Here is a 15229-nt window from a genome sequence, read left to right as displayed (position 1 = left end):
GTTCTCAATAAACCTTTATTTCTTTAAAACTCAGAATTACAAGCAGAGAGCACAAATATCAAGGAAATGTTTTCCTGTAGGAGAAATGAACCTAACAGGATAATTGATACTAAATTTTAGCAAATTCTACAGGTAGTCCTTGACTTATAACCTGTTGTTTAGTGACTGTTTAAAACTACCGGTATAATGGCACTGAAAAAAATGACATAACTTTTTTTCATACTTATGACCGTTGCAACATCCCCATGGTCATAGGATCATTCAGATGCTTGGAAACTGACTCATAATTTATGACGAGCGCAGTGTCTCATAGTCGTGATCACTTTTTGCAACCTTCTGACAAGCAAAGATAATTGAGAAGTCAGATTCACTTAATAACTGTGTTACTAACTTAACTGCAATGATTCATTTAACAACTCTGGCAAGACAGGTTGTAAAATGGAACAAAACTCATTTAACAAATGCCTCACTTAGCATTGGATATTTTGGACTCAATTGTGGTCATAAGTCAAGGACTACTGCATTTATAAATCTTATAATGATTTTCCAGGAATAGAAATTAGGAATTTAATGGACCCCCAGAGTTTTAATCTTTCACTGACAAGGAATTTCTTTGTTTTGCTAATGTGGCTAGAGACATTACCAATCTCCCAGGTGCACCTCCACCCCTTTGCCACCTTCCCAAAAGCAGCTGGAACCATGGAAACAGCAGCAAAGTTAGCCCTTGGCACAAGACTTGGCAATTCAGTGCTGCTGCATTGAGGGAAGAGGAGGCCTTTGAGGATTGTCAAATCTTCCCTGCACTGAGAAGCTGAATTTGGCTGTCTGCATTCCCGTTTTATCTCCAAAGCAATGCCTTTATTCTCTGGGATAGCTGGATTTTCAAGCTGCAGATTTATGAGTTTCAAGATACAGTCCTTCAAGAAGATAGATAGGGGTGGGAAAGGAGGCCTGAAACAGAAGACAACGTTCTAGCAGCAAGAACAGCAGACTTGACTAAGTAACGTATGGATGGGTTTTGCTCACCAGAGGTTGGAGGCCAAAAGGACTGCCTGGATAGAAGCAGCCAAGAGGATTTGCTGGTTATTTCTACTCCAAATCCCATTTTTGCACTGTGCACAAGAAAGAGCCCAATCCACCACGATGTCAAGGGACAAAAATGTGAGAATATTAGCGTTTGTTCGAAAAAAAATAAGTGGTTCGATTCATAAGAAAACATGGATTCCTTGATTGTGGTTTATTGAATCAAACATGTACTCTCAGTGTGCTGTATATACCGGTTTTCAAGTTGCTGTATATATTGGTTACATTCTAAGCTATGGCTTCCTTAGCCAGAGTTGACTGAAGAAACATTAAAAAATAGAATAACAGAGTTGGAAGGGACCTCATCCATTCCAACTGCAGTGTAAGCCCTGAAAGAACTCCAGTTTCATTTAAACACAGTATAAACTTTCCAAAACTAGGAAAAATATTTCTTCTGCTCTCTTCCATTACATTTTATGTTAGGTATAGTTTAATGGATTAAATGCAGGTTTGAATCCACCAAACCAGAAACGGGCAGAGGAAAGGCTGATCTGAATAGAGGAAGCAACAAAATCAGAAAAAGCTAAGCAATGCCCTCTCCACTACGCTACCTCTTTTTCCCTTCTGAATTTGGGGGAGGCAGTTTTTGGAGGGGGAGAAAGGAAATCTAGGTGTATATAAACAGGTAAAATATGGCTCAGTTCTTAATCTAATGTAACTATTCCTTATCTGGCATCTTCTGAATACTTTGCAACTATAATTCTAGGAGTTTGCATCCTTTTATTTTCAACAGTAATGAGGCTTCGGGATTGCACTTTGCAAGGGAGCCAGCAGGTGGCATTCTTCCCCCTGGAGAATTGGAGCAGCCTTCTAGTTTGCTAGAAGCCGCTACCCCCAAACTTCAGAATAAGTATCTGATGGAAAAATGATGGAAAAAAACTGGTGGAGGAAAATGGGGATTAAGGACAAAAATTTGTTCCAGAAAAACTTTCCTGGTTCATCAGACAAAGAATTTTTTACTGATATAGCCTGAGTCATGTTTTAAATCATATTAATAAACTATAATTGCTATAATTGCGCTCAACAATGAACTAAAGGCCACCGTCAGTGAGCTGTTGGACAGTATTACTTGGTCTGTTGTGTGGATGTTTGGGTGGTTTAGGGATGGGGAATTGTGGTGGGTGGGAGTGTTTGGGGATTGTTATATGTGTTGGACCTGGTCTCTGGGTGTTAAGTGAATTTCGTTGTAAAGGTATACTGCGTATACACATACAATGATGATAAAGTTATTAAACTGCCCACTTGGAGCACTTTTCAATCAGGATAGAGCTAAGGTAGAAAGGACCTTGGGAGGTCTTCTAGTCCAACTCCCTGCTCAAGCAGGAGACCATATACCACTTCAGATAGGTGGCTGTCCAGTTTCTTCTTTAAAACCTCCAGTGATGGAGCACCCACAATTTCTGGAGGCAAGCTGTTCCACTGGTTAATTATCCTCACTGTTAGGAAGTTTCTCCTTAGTTCCAGGTTGCTTCTCTCCTTGATTAGCTTCCACCTGTTGCTTTTTGTCCTGCCTTCTGGTGCTTTGGAAAATAAGTTGACCCCCTCTTCTTTGTGACAGTCCCTCAAGTACTGCAATACTGCTATCGTCACCCCTAGTCCTTTTCTCTAGACTGGCCATACCCAAATCCTACAACATCCTTCTTATGTTTTTGTCTTCAGCTCCTTAATCATCTTAGTTGCTCTTCTTTGTACTTTTTCCAAAGTCTTAACATTTTTGTAACGTGGTGACCAAAACTGGATGCAGTATTCCAGGTGTGGTCTTATTAATTCTTTATAAAGCGGTACTAATACTTTGCATGATTTTGATTTATACAACCAAGGATTGTATTGGCTTTTTTGGTTGCTGCCACACATTGCTGTCTAATGTTTAAGTGATCGTCCACTAGGATTCCAAAGTCCCTCTCACAGTTGTTTTCAAGGTACTGGACCTTACTGAAAGTGCTAAATGGCTTAGGTCCCTAATAGCAACAGTTGTGTTTGTTCTCACACCTCCTGGTCTGCTCAGGCTGTTTGGAAGATGACTTCTTTGCCATGCAAAGAAAAAGCAAAGGCTTTCTCCAGGCCAAGCCTGGAGATATTGGCTTGGCCTCTATATTTTAACTTTCCAAAAATTGCAAGCAAAACTCTTCTTTGTTTACCTAGGCATTTTTAAAGTCCTGTAAATTTTAATCGCTCTGTTGACTTTATCTCCTGCTTTACAGTATTACTCATCATCTCAACCCTTGGCTGACCTCCTCTGAGCTCAAAAGCAATGTAGGGTCTAACCAGAGTAGTCGTATATGAGAGATCTCCTCTCCATTGGCCTCTCTGTAGACCAGCTATCACATCAGTTAGGGCGTAGACTAGTTGGATGTTTCAACCAAAATCCATGCAATTCATTTCTACCTGGTGCTGACCAATTCCATGCCCTTTTCTCCGCCATTTCTGCTGTTATTATAAATTCTTTCATTCAATCTTTTTTACTCTTCTCCATCTCCTTTAACCAAGCTGTGTTCTTGCTGTATTTCTTTGGGTTATCTCATATCTGTGCCCAGACTGTACCATTTCTTCCTTGTCAACTGTGCTGTACTGCTTCTTGCAGTGAGCTAGTGCTTATGTTTGATATTGCAGTATCAGCACCTTTTAATAATGTTTGATTTCCCAGTGTGTCTCCCAGTTGATGTCATGGTAAAGTCCCCCATTATTACTGTGGTTTGTTTCCTGAACACACTGATTGGCAAAAAGTTCCTCTAATTTGCTTGGTTGAGTGGCCTGTAGTACACACCTATGGCAATATCATTCCTTTTTCTTCTTTATTAGCCTGTATGCATTCAAAGGAGGAATGAGAGAGATATGAGGAAAGAGAGAATCGAAGAGGAAGGAGAGGAAAGGACAAGAGGAGGTCCAGGCTGTCAGCTGAAAAGCAAAGTGGAACTAGACATACATCATCAAACACTTATGCAAAGAATGTTGTGAGCTTGCAAAGGCACCAAATTCAAATAAGGATGTAAACATTGCCTGATGGAACAACAGCTTTTACTTCCTCTAAATCGGAAGCCATCTGTGATCGTTCCCATTTAGTCCAAAGGGCAGCTGCTAAGCCATCATTATGATCTGCTCAGAAAGGTTTCATGGAGATGCCCATTTTCAAATTATTCCCCCAGTTTGTTGATTACCAACAAACTGGGGGATCAAATGATTGGCTCCTCTTCAGTGATACAATCACAAAACCAACACCATGGGAAGAACTGTAGAACAAATCTCTTCAATTTACAAAAAGTTATAACTTAGGAGAAAACTGGCACAAAATGTTCTACAGATGGTATACAGCTTCATTGATAAGCAGGTATTCATGATGTTTGCCAGATCCTGGCGGTCACGTAATCACCGTTTGCAACCTTTCCAGCCAACTTCTGACAAGCAGAATCAATGGGTGTCATGGATCTGCCCCTGGACCCATCTCTGGACATGACTTCAGAGGAGGAGGAGGAATTTAAATCAGCAAAGGAAAGCACGGGAATGAGTATTGATGAGGATCAGGGGTCGGAGAGTGCTAGCCTGACAGAGCAGCCTCAACTGGATTGATCGGAGGAGGGACAGGCTGAGGCTGAGATGGGCAAGTTGCAGTGAGTTGGCCAGGAGGCTCCAGGCTAGGACCAGAAGCATCTGCTGCCTGACGTGGCCTTGGATGCAAGGACACGTCGGACAGAGAGGAGACAGGCACAATACCTATCAGCTAGACTATTCACAAGGAGGCAACCTCGACTCTCATGAAAGGCTGCATTGGTGTTGCCTACTCAATCGTGTCCCAAGGACTTAAGTCTTGCTGGAGCAACGTGCCCAGTTCGTGCCTTGTGTGCTCGTGCCATGTATCCTGACCCGTTTGACTCTCGAACTGCTTTCCTGGACTTCGTGTGTGCCTGTAGAACTGGTCCAAACCGGGGACAATCCACCACTGGGTTTCCCCATTGACATTGCTGGTCCAAAGGTCGCCAAAGGGGATCACGTGAGTTTGGGACACAGCAACAGTCATAAATACGAGCCCGTTGCCACGCACCTGAATTTTGACTAGGTTGCAACTGTGAAAAATGATCCTAAATCACTTTTTACAGTGCAACTTTGAAAGGTTACTAAATAGTTGTAAGTCAAGGACTACCTGTACTTAAGAAAGAGACTCGGGAGGGCCGATCAGTGTGCCAGGTGCATACGGAGGAAAGGGCAAACTGAGCAGGGAGACAGCTCTTCCACCTTTTCCACCATCAACATCTGTACCTACGGAGCTGGCACTCCTTCCAGACGCCTCTGGCTGGTCCTGGGGAGCCTCTTCTCTCCTGCCGGGCAATGAGTCACCCGAAGCCTGCGGTGAGTCAGGGCTCTGCAATGGGAGCAAAAGCCAGTTTCCTGAGAGCCGGCAGCTCTGGAGGGAGAGCATGACTGACTTTATGAAAGCAGAGTTTCTCCCATTGAAAAGATAAGGGATCCCACAGGGAGATCCTAAGAAGGAGAACCTGTAAACCTGTTCTCCCCACAGCTGCAGGAGATCTCTGGGCAAGGCGAGGGCTTCCCCCTACTCCAAGACAGAGTTGCTCTTCCTTATTAAGTGGTAACCGTCTTAAAAAGATAACCGTCTTAAACTCGTAGGAGAACTCTTAGGTCACTTCCTGCGATTCTTCAGCTGGCAGAAAAGATGCCATCATAAATTTGCCCTGTCTGGATGGCTGAGCCAGTCATGAATCAGGCAATGGTGCTGTTAAAGCAAGATTTATTTCCCAAAGCACCAGATGGCAGGACAAGAAACAAGGGATGGAAACTAATCAAGGAGAGAAACATCTTGGAATTAAGGAAGAAATTACTCACAACCAGTGAAACAGCTTTCCTTCCAAAGTTGTGCGTGCTCCATCACTGAAGGCTTTTAAGAAGAGACTGGATAGTCACTTGTCTGAAATGGTATAGGATCTCTTGCCTGAGCAGTAGGCTGGACTAGAAGACCTCCAAGTGCCCTTCCCGCTCGATTCTGATTCTGGGTCCCTAGAATCTCCGTGAACTCTAAGGGACAGCTACATCAATATTTTTTTGTGACTCAAACCCAACCTGGGTCAACCTAATCCATTCTCACTTCCCAGCCAGCAAACAATCTTCTCCCAATCTAGAGCTGCCAGATTGCTGAAAAGGGGCAATGAAGGAAGTACAGCTGGAGCTTCTCAATTCACACACAGCTGGAGAGCTTGCAGTGATAACTGGATCTTGTCCTTCAAATTACTGTTGACGCTTGATGATTCACAAGGAGGTTGGCCAGTCTGAAATGGGAGATTTCAGGTCATCGTACAGAATATTGGCAAATAGAATTGAGTCAAACCACAGCAATAAGCAGACTCAGCAATGTGGGAGTCCAGACAGTTCTGCAACAGCTGGAGGAAACTTTCAAATTCATTGGAAGAAAACTTTTTCAGTTGGGAAACAAACAGAAAGGAGACAAACATCTCCCCCCTCCTGCTTTCCGCTACATTAAGATAGGTTTTTTTCTGTTTTTCAAAACAAACTTTCAACAGATTTTTAGAAAATTAAGATATAAAACCCAAAGTTTTTTTAAAAAGCTAAAAATAAAACATGAAATAAAAAGAAGATATTTTAGGAATGAATTTTGGGAGTTGAAGTCCTCCTCTTAAAAGGGCCCCTTTAAAAAAAAAGTTGCCTTATCGGGATAATTTAGCACAGGGAGAAATTGTACAATAGCAATTTTTAAAAACCACATAAATGGGCAATGCATGCAAGTACCTTGGTAATCTTAAGGAATTTTAAATATCCCTATTCTTTATTTTTCTCTTTCTAGCTACTTATTGTTTCTTCTTCTGTCTGTCATTGTCCTGCTTGGTACACTAAGATCATTCAACTCTGCCATTGTGTGGATCCAGTTATTGTGGGAAAGAAGGTGCAGTTTACGGCTCGGGTTTTTTTGCACAAACTTAGCTAATAGTGGTTTATTCACTAAATCATGACCAAAAAGCCATGACTTAGCCCAATAGGTCAACTTTTTTTTTTTTAATTTGATTTATATGCCGCCCTTCTCCGGAGACTCAGGGCGGCCTACAATGCATTAAGCAATAGCCTTCATACTTTTGTATATTTTATACAGTCAGCTTATTGCCCCCACAAATTGGGTCCTCATTTCACCTACCTTAGAAAGGATGGAAGGCTGAGTCAACCTTGAGCCTTGGAGAGATTCGAACCAGCAGAAATTGCAGGCAGCTGTGTTAATAACAGGGTGCGTAGACCACTGTACTATCAAGGCTCTTTTCTCTTGGCTTTTCTCTTCCTAAAAACAACAGTGATTGGGAGATTTGTTGACAGAAACCAACAAAAAACCCAACTAATGGACAAAAATGCCAGAAAATGTATTCATGTGACTCTGTAAACTGCCTAGAGCAGAAGTGTCCAATTTACTTGGTCATATTCTCGTCACGTGACGTAGTCTTCACCCATCTTTGCTAAAATGGGTGGGCATGGCCAGTGCATGACGTGTCTGGCACACGGGTCGCAACACCCCTGGCCTAGAGAGTGCTGTAAAGCACTATGAAGTGGCATATAAATCTAAGTGCTATTGCTGTCTTTTATTTAGCTGTCAACATCTTTCACTTAGGGGATGTGGTGGTTAGCTGGCAAAGACATGAGCTTGTTGATCAGAAAGGTCAGCAGTTCGAATCCCTAGTGCTGGGTAACAGGGTGACCTCCCGTTACTTGTCCCAGCTTCTGCCAACCTAGCAGTTCGAAAGCACGTTAAAAAATGCAAGTAGAAAAATAGGGACCACCTTTGGTGGGAAGGTAACAGCGTTCCGGGTGCCTTTGGCGTTGAGTCATGCCGGCTACATGACCACGGAGACATCTTCGGACAGCATTGGCTCATCGGCTTTGAAACGGAGATGAGCACCGCCCCCTAGAGTTGGGAACAATTAGCACATATGTGCGAGGGAGAACCTTTACCTTTATTTTCCACTTGTGAAGGGACTTCAACTCTTTCCCCGTTAAACAGTCCTTTGAACCCTCCAAATATGTTCAATCTTAATGGGGAATAGTCCCTCCTGCCAGCAAAGCGTTTCTGGGCACAGGCTGACTGGCAAAGAGCAATGCCAGGAAAGTTAGAGAGCGAAGGACTCTCCGCTATCTGCAGGGTTTGGCAGGAGAATTAGGGCTAACAATTGATCAATAAAAGGTACTTTGGCAGCCAGCTGCAACCGGGTATGGATTGCGCTGGTATTTTGCATTTGGACCAACAAAGCATCTGTTCATACGTTGTAAGAACAAATGGATGGTGAGCCTGTGTGCTGGATAACAAATTCTGTTTATCCGTCCAAGGATGTTGACCTCACGATAAGTAGGATCAACTGTGCCAAAGTCTTGCTTAAGTTTACAAAACGCCAGTTGAGGCCAACTAGAAGCGGTGTAGTTGTGTCTATGGAGATACTCGGCCATCCAGGTCACAGTTACCCCAAAGATGATGAAGGCAACTGGACTTTCTTATTTTGTTTGAAGACATTTCCCTTCTCATCCAAGAAGTTTCTTCTGTTCCGACAGAACAGTGGAGAATGGAAGGATTTAAATCTTTGGGACCGTATAGATGTGGTTCAGGGTGCTGTAGGCATCTAAGCATTATTTGAACGTATTGTGCAGATCAGGCCAAGCACAATAAGCTAACTTAGGTTTGCATGTCTTGTAATTGCAACCGCTGTTGCTTGCTAATACCCTGAATCGGTGGGTTGCCCCCGGTTCAGACCGGTTTGCAAGAACTGGTAGTAAAACTGGCAGGAGGTGCCGCCCACTGTCCCTGATGTCGTCATTTGTGATCTGCGCATGCGCAGAAGCGAGTTCCGGAATGCGCGATCCCGTTCCGAACTGGTAGTAAGGGTAAGTAGAACCCACCCCTGCCCTGAATGTAGGTTTAATGTGTATGGGAAATTAGGTTTTATGTCCTGATCGTGAGAAATGATTAGGGTCAAAGGGTAGTGGGGGCAGCCTTTCCAGGCATTCCTTAACCATTCTGAGATACCCCCACTTTGTCCCAGACTTCAGCCAGGGAAAAGGATGGGCAATTCTATTTCTCAGCCCCCCCAGAAGGAGCCCTGCGTCCAGGGAGGGTGCTGAGATATAGCGAGTCAGGTTTACACCCAAATTTGGGGTTTTGTGCGAAACGCAGCCCAGGGGAGCAAAATTCCCAGGCCATGTTTCATGTTTTTTTTTCATTCCAGAAACAACTTTTCTCTTTAACCAAGCATGCTTCCCCTCCGTCCAAATCTACAGCAGAGGAACAGGATTTATCTGAAACGCTGGGGTTGCAGGAGGGGGGTGGGGTGCGTGATGGGATGGTGGGTGAGGCCTGACCTGAATGTTGGGCGAGGCCCAAAAACAAAACCACCACGGACCATTCTAACAGTTGGAAAGAGTCACCTTCCCCCCCTCATCCCACCCGTCAGGATTGTGACTTGGCACAGCAGACGGAGAAGGATGGAGACAGCTTTTAATATAAATGTTTGGATGGAAAGCTGCCTGGGCTGTTTTAAGATGGCCAGGAAGCAGCTCGGCCAAGTGAAATACAAAAGGCATCTTTCCCAGAGTTGGTTGCAATCAGGGGATCCAATCCAGAGTGGTGCGCCTTGCACCAGAAACCGTACTCCTTGATTTGGCCTGGTGCAACCCCTTCCCCCCACCCCACCCCGAAAAAAGCAAATCAGGATATCATCTACTAAAGTAGAATTTCTCAACCTCAGTCATTTGTAGATGTGTGAATTTCAACTCCCAGAATTCCCCAGTCAGCTTAGCATGCCTGCATATAGAAGAATAGAATAGAATAGAATAGAATAGAATAGAATAGAATAGAATAGAATAGAATAGAATAGAATAGAATAGAATAACAGAGTTGGAATGGACCTTGGAGGTCTTCTAGTCCAACCCCCTGCCTAGGCAGCAAACCGTACACCAGACAAATAGTTATCCAACATCTTAAAAACTTCCGGTGTTGGAGCATTCGCAACTTCTAGAGGCAAGTTGTTCCATTGGTTAATTGTTCTAACTGTCAGGAAATGTCTCAGTTCTTTAAATATCATTAATATCTTTAAATATTAAATATCTTTAAATTTAAATATCTTTAAATGTTAATTGTTTTTTTATTGAGAAATAATAAAAGCAAGAAGGAGAAAGCAAAAGCAGGAGAGGTGACCAGTCTCTTAAGTTCTGAGTTTCTACTTTTCTGCTACTTATGAGACCCAGGTTCAAAACTCTGACAGTTGGGTCCCCTTGATGGTTAACTTTGGATCTTCACAATTTCCAACTTTTCAGTAAAACTACCTGCCTACTTTTGTTCAATCCTCAAAGGGAGACCTCCAGGGGGAAATACTTCCAGGTGACTTTTTCACATTTGGAAGTAGGGACAGCCAAGAGGCTGGGGGGGGAGAAGGGGGAGGAATTCATAAGCTCCAACAGCTGTGATCACATGGCCAACTAGATGCAGGAAAACGTCTCGTGCAAATGCTGACCCTCTCCTGGGTTGAGGAAACCATGCGATACCAGATGCACCGCAGAATAAAATCACTGGTTTTTTTTCCCCTGCCAATTATCACGACAGTCGATAAGTTAGTGGGTTGTTAAGTGAATCTGAATTTCTCCATTGACTTTGTTTGTCAGAAGGTCGCAAAAAGGAATCACACAAAACACACACACACGCACACTGGGATCAGAGGTGAGTTTCAGCAGGTTCCGACCATTCTGGAGAACCGGTAGCGGAAATTTTGATTAGTTCGGAGAACCGGTAAATACCACCTCTGACTGGCCTCGCCTCCATCTATTCTCTGCCTCCCGACTCCCAGCTGCCCGGGAGAGAATGGAGATTTTGCAATATTCTTCCCCTGGATTGGGGAGGGAATGGTGATTTTACAGTATCCTTCCCCTACCACGCCCACCAAACCAAGCCACACCCACCAAGCATACCACGCCCACCAAGCCACACCCACAGTACCGGTAGTAAAAAAAATTGAAACCCACCACTGCCCGGGAAACTGCAACGGTCGTAAATATGAACCAGTTGCTAAGTGTGAGTGTGAAAAATGGTCCTGGATCACTTTTTTCAATGCCATTATAACTTTGAAACAGTCACTAAATGAATTTTAAGCTGAGGACATTTCTTGATAAAAAAAATACATTGGTAAACAGGACCCAGGTTCAAAGCCCAGGCTAATAAACAAGGTGGGGGGAGAAAGACTTAAATCTATCTTTTTTGCTATTGTCCGGAAGAAATTTACAGTTGATTACTGAAGCAAACAAGCAAACATACAGAATGTTGTAATGGCTCAACGAAGACTATCAAAAGATGAATCACACGGGGGGGGGGATTGCAAACAGCAGGGAGGGTTAAGAGATTCAATCCCTGGGCAGAGAGCACTTAGCAGACAGTTGTCCAGTCCTGCAGGGGGAGGCAGGACCTGATGTTTATCAGATGGGGAGAGGCACTCACCTGTGACAGGTGAGCAAACCCCCGCCAGTCCTTGTCACCTTGCCAGACTTTCAGCCTTAGATAAGCTGAAGGAGTCAGAGAAGGCTTCCGTAAAGTTTGCATCGGCTTCCTGCTTTTGAGAATGCAGCAATCGGCACGAACTCAACTGTGACCCACTGGGATGGATACTAAGTGGGGATTCTTTGTCCGCCAACAAGACTATAAAGAAGGATGGCCAGCCTTGAGGACAAGGCTGGGCCAGGAGATAAGGGGCCAGGCAGAAAGTCCAGGTGGCAATACTTGCCCATTTGCACTATAATTGATACTGTGGCATCACATGTTTTGAGGCCACAAAACATCCGGAGGTGTTTATAGCTGGTTACAAGTGTACATCGAATAGAATAACAAAGAGTCGTAAGGGGCCTTGGAGGTCTTCTAGTCCAACCCCCTGCTCAAGCAGAAGACCCTACACCAGGAGTCAGCAACCCGCGGCTCTGGAGCCGCATGTGGCTCTTTCATCCCTCTACTGTGGCTCCCTGTTGCTGGTCGGCTCCACAATTGATAGGGCTTTCGGTTAGGACAGGTAGAGGAAAAAAGACGCAGTGCTAGGAGGAGACTTTATAGTGGGGGAATCGGACTTACGGTCAGCAGAATGTGAATGTTGGGACTCTTGTTCCGAAGGCACATCAAACAACTGGAGAAATCTTTCACAGATGCTCTCCATCCTTGGCATTTGTCAGCAAGTCCTTGTCTCCAGTCTTGGATTGCAAGGAGTCCTCCAGCATGGAGTTCCTGATGATCAGAGTTCAGATGTCGGATACATCATCAGAATGGATGACTGCCGTATGTCTCGTCAGTTGCTCTAGCCGTATCTCTCAACCTCGGGACTTGAAGAGGTGTGGACTTCAACTCCCAGAATTCCCACACATCTTCTAAGGCTGAGAAGGACAGTGTCCTGGAGTTTGGAAGAGACTTTAAGGTCGACCACACAAGAAACCCCTACGCCATTGTGACATCCGGCCAGGGGACCTAGAAGCTGTTGACAGCCCCTGTTGGCAAACCCTGGAGGCTATGAATTAGAATGAATGAACCTGGAAGGGGACCTTGGAGGTCTTCTAGTCCAGCCCCCTGCTGGAAGCCTCCAATGGCTTGGAAGATAGAAAACTATGAGTGACATCAAAGAATAACACCCTCAGTTACTACAACAATAGCAATAGCACTTATATACTGTTTCATAGTTCTTTCCAGCCCTCTCTAAGCAGTTTACAGAGTCAGCCTCTTGCCCCCAAGAGGGGTCCTCATTTTACTGACCTCGGAAGGATGGAAGGCTGAGTCAACCTTCAGCCTGGTGAGATTCGAACTGCCAAATTGCTGGCGGCCGGCAGTCAGCAGAAGTCGCCTGCAGTACTGCACTCTAACTACTGCGCCACCGCACTTCCAATGCTCTCATTGTGCCAGACTGGGACTGCAGAATCCACAGTGTCCACAGGTGAACTGCACATCAGTGTGCCTTCTTCTTCATGTATAAATATGCATGCTGGTCACATTGATGCTCCAGCACCAGGAATGGAGTTTATGGAAGCATTTAAGCACCGCATACAAGCTAAACTTTGACTCTACAGAACACCCAAACGCAATTCAGATTATTTGCCACATTTTCCAGACGGGATATTTTCCTCCCTGAACTGGCTTCCTTCCTTCCTTCCTTCCAAAATGGAAAATCTGCTCTCTGTGGGGTGCTCAATAATACCTCCCCTCTTTATCGCATTGTTCCAGGGTGGGGTCCCCGCCAAGCCCCACAGTCTCTGTTTAGAGATGCTGCTAGAACAAGCAAGAGGGTGGGGCCCCCAAGGCCCACAGGGACATTTCAGCAATAGGGGGGCAGGGGGCAGCAGATGGGAGAGGGAGCAGGGCAAGGTAGTCCTTTCGACTTTAGGCTAGAGAGAGCCTAGAAGAGAAAAGAGAAGAGAAGGAGGAGGAAAGAAGGAAGGAGAATAGAATAGAATAGAATAGAATAGAATAGAATAGAATAGAATTCTTTTATTGGCTAAGTGTGATTGGACACAAGGAATTTGTCTTTGGTGCATATGCTCTCAGTGTACATAAAGAAAAAATAAAATATATTAATCAAGAATCATAAGATACAACACTTAGTGATAGTCATAGGATACTAATAAGCAATCAAATCATACTAGGCAACAATAAAAACGATATAAGTTCTAAAGATACAACCAACATGGTTATAATAATAAGTGGGAAGAGATAAATACTAAGGAAGAGAAGAATAATAGTAATACAGTCTTAGCAGTTAATCGTATTTAGTAGTTAGTTTGACAGTGTTGAGGGAATTAGTTGTTCAGCAGAGTGATGGCGTTCGGGAAAAAACTGTCCTTGTGTCTAGTTCTGGTGTGCAGTGTTCTATAGCGTCGTTTTGAGGGTAGGAGTTGAAAGAGTTTATGTCCAGGATGCGAGGGGCCTGTAAATATTTTCCCAGCCCTCTTTTTGACTCGTGCAGTATGCAGGTCCTCAATGGAAGGCAGGTTGGTAGCCATTGTTTTTTCTGCCGTTCTAATGATCCTCTGAAGTCCGTGTCTGTCTTGTTGGGTTGCAGAGCCAAACCAGACAGTTATGGAGGTGCAGATGACAGACTCCATCATTCCTCTGTAGAACTGGATCAGCAGCTCCTTGGGCAGTTTGAGCTTCCTGAGTTGGCGCAGAAAGAACATTCTTTGTTGTGCTTTTTTGATGACGTTTTTGATGTTAACTGTCCATTTTAAGCCTTGAGATGGGCTAGAACCTAGAAACTTGAAGGACTCTACTGTTGATACTGTGTTGTAGAAACAGAATCCAGCTGATTCTGCAAATGCAGATGGGTTAGGGTGGGTTAATTCAGTCCCCAGGTGAGCTGGGAGAATCCAGCAGGTAGGGCCTGGGGCAGAAATGTGCTTTACTCATTCTGGGATGCAGAGGGAGAGAGGCAGCTTTCCACCAGCCCCCAAGCCACGTTCAGATCCTGGAGACTTCATGGACAAGTCCAGGCCATTGTTCTTTACGTCCGGGATGTTTTTAGACTTCCCCTCCTCCTCGTTGGTCTCTCCTTCAGATCTGAAGTGCTATCACTTAGCTTGCCATCTGCTCCTTCGTTTCCTTGCTGGAGAGAGACGTGCTACAAAAAACGCATTGTCCCCACCAGACGCAGAATAAACAGCGGCTGGAGAGCCTAAGTCCAGGGTCACCAAAGGCAACATAATCATTTAAAGGCTGCTTGTAACTGGATCTCTTTCTTATCTGCCGCCCTCTTTACGGAATCGCCGGCCAACAGCAGCCCCCCACTCTCAGAATCTCAGCAATAAATATTTTAAAAAACCTCACATATATAGTTTTACAAAAGCATAAGCATTTACAGTAACACAAAATAACAAAAAAAGTGAAAGGAAAGAAAATAAGTAAAGAAAGAAGAAGAAGGAAAAGAAAAAGTGCATTCAAGGAAGAATAAAAAGCAGAACTTTCAAATGTCCTCTGCAGCAAATATAATGGCAGACAATTACATTATCTCTTACGCTATGATTACCAAAGAAAGTTCAATCTTTTTATTATCCAGAGTTTTTGGGTTTTTTCCCTAATCATCAAAACCACAAATCACAAATGCATTTTTTCCGTTTTATGCAAACAGTCAGCCTATAAGGGGTT

At 44.0% G+C, this 15229-nt stretch overlaps 1 protein-coding gene across 2 annotated transcripts in view; it reads left to right on the top strand.

The window, feature by feature from the left end:
- SMTN (smoothelin) overlaps nt 1-15229 on the top strand; it is a 76799-nt gene that overhangs the window by 8182 nt on the left and 53388 nt on the right. The window lies entirely within an intron of this gene.

This window comes from Pantherophis guttatus, chromosome 17 (assembly GCF_059756535.1).
Source record: "Pantherophis guttatus breed Tessera chromosome 17, ASM5975653v1, whole genome shotgun sequence".
NCBI classification, from domain to species: Eukaryota; Metazoa; Chordata; class Lepidosauria; order Squamata; family Colubridae; genus Pantherophis; species Pantherophis guttatus.
This window is presented reverse-complemented; position numbering and strand designations above follow the sequence as displayed.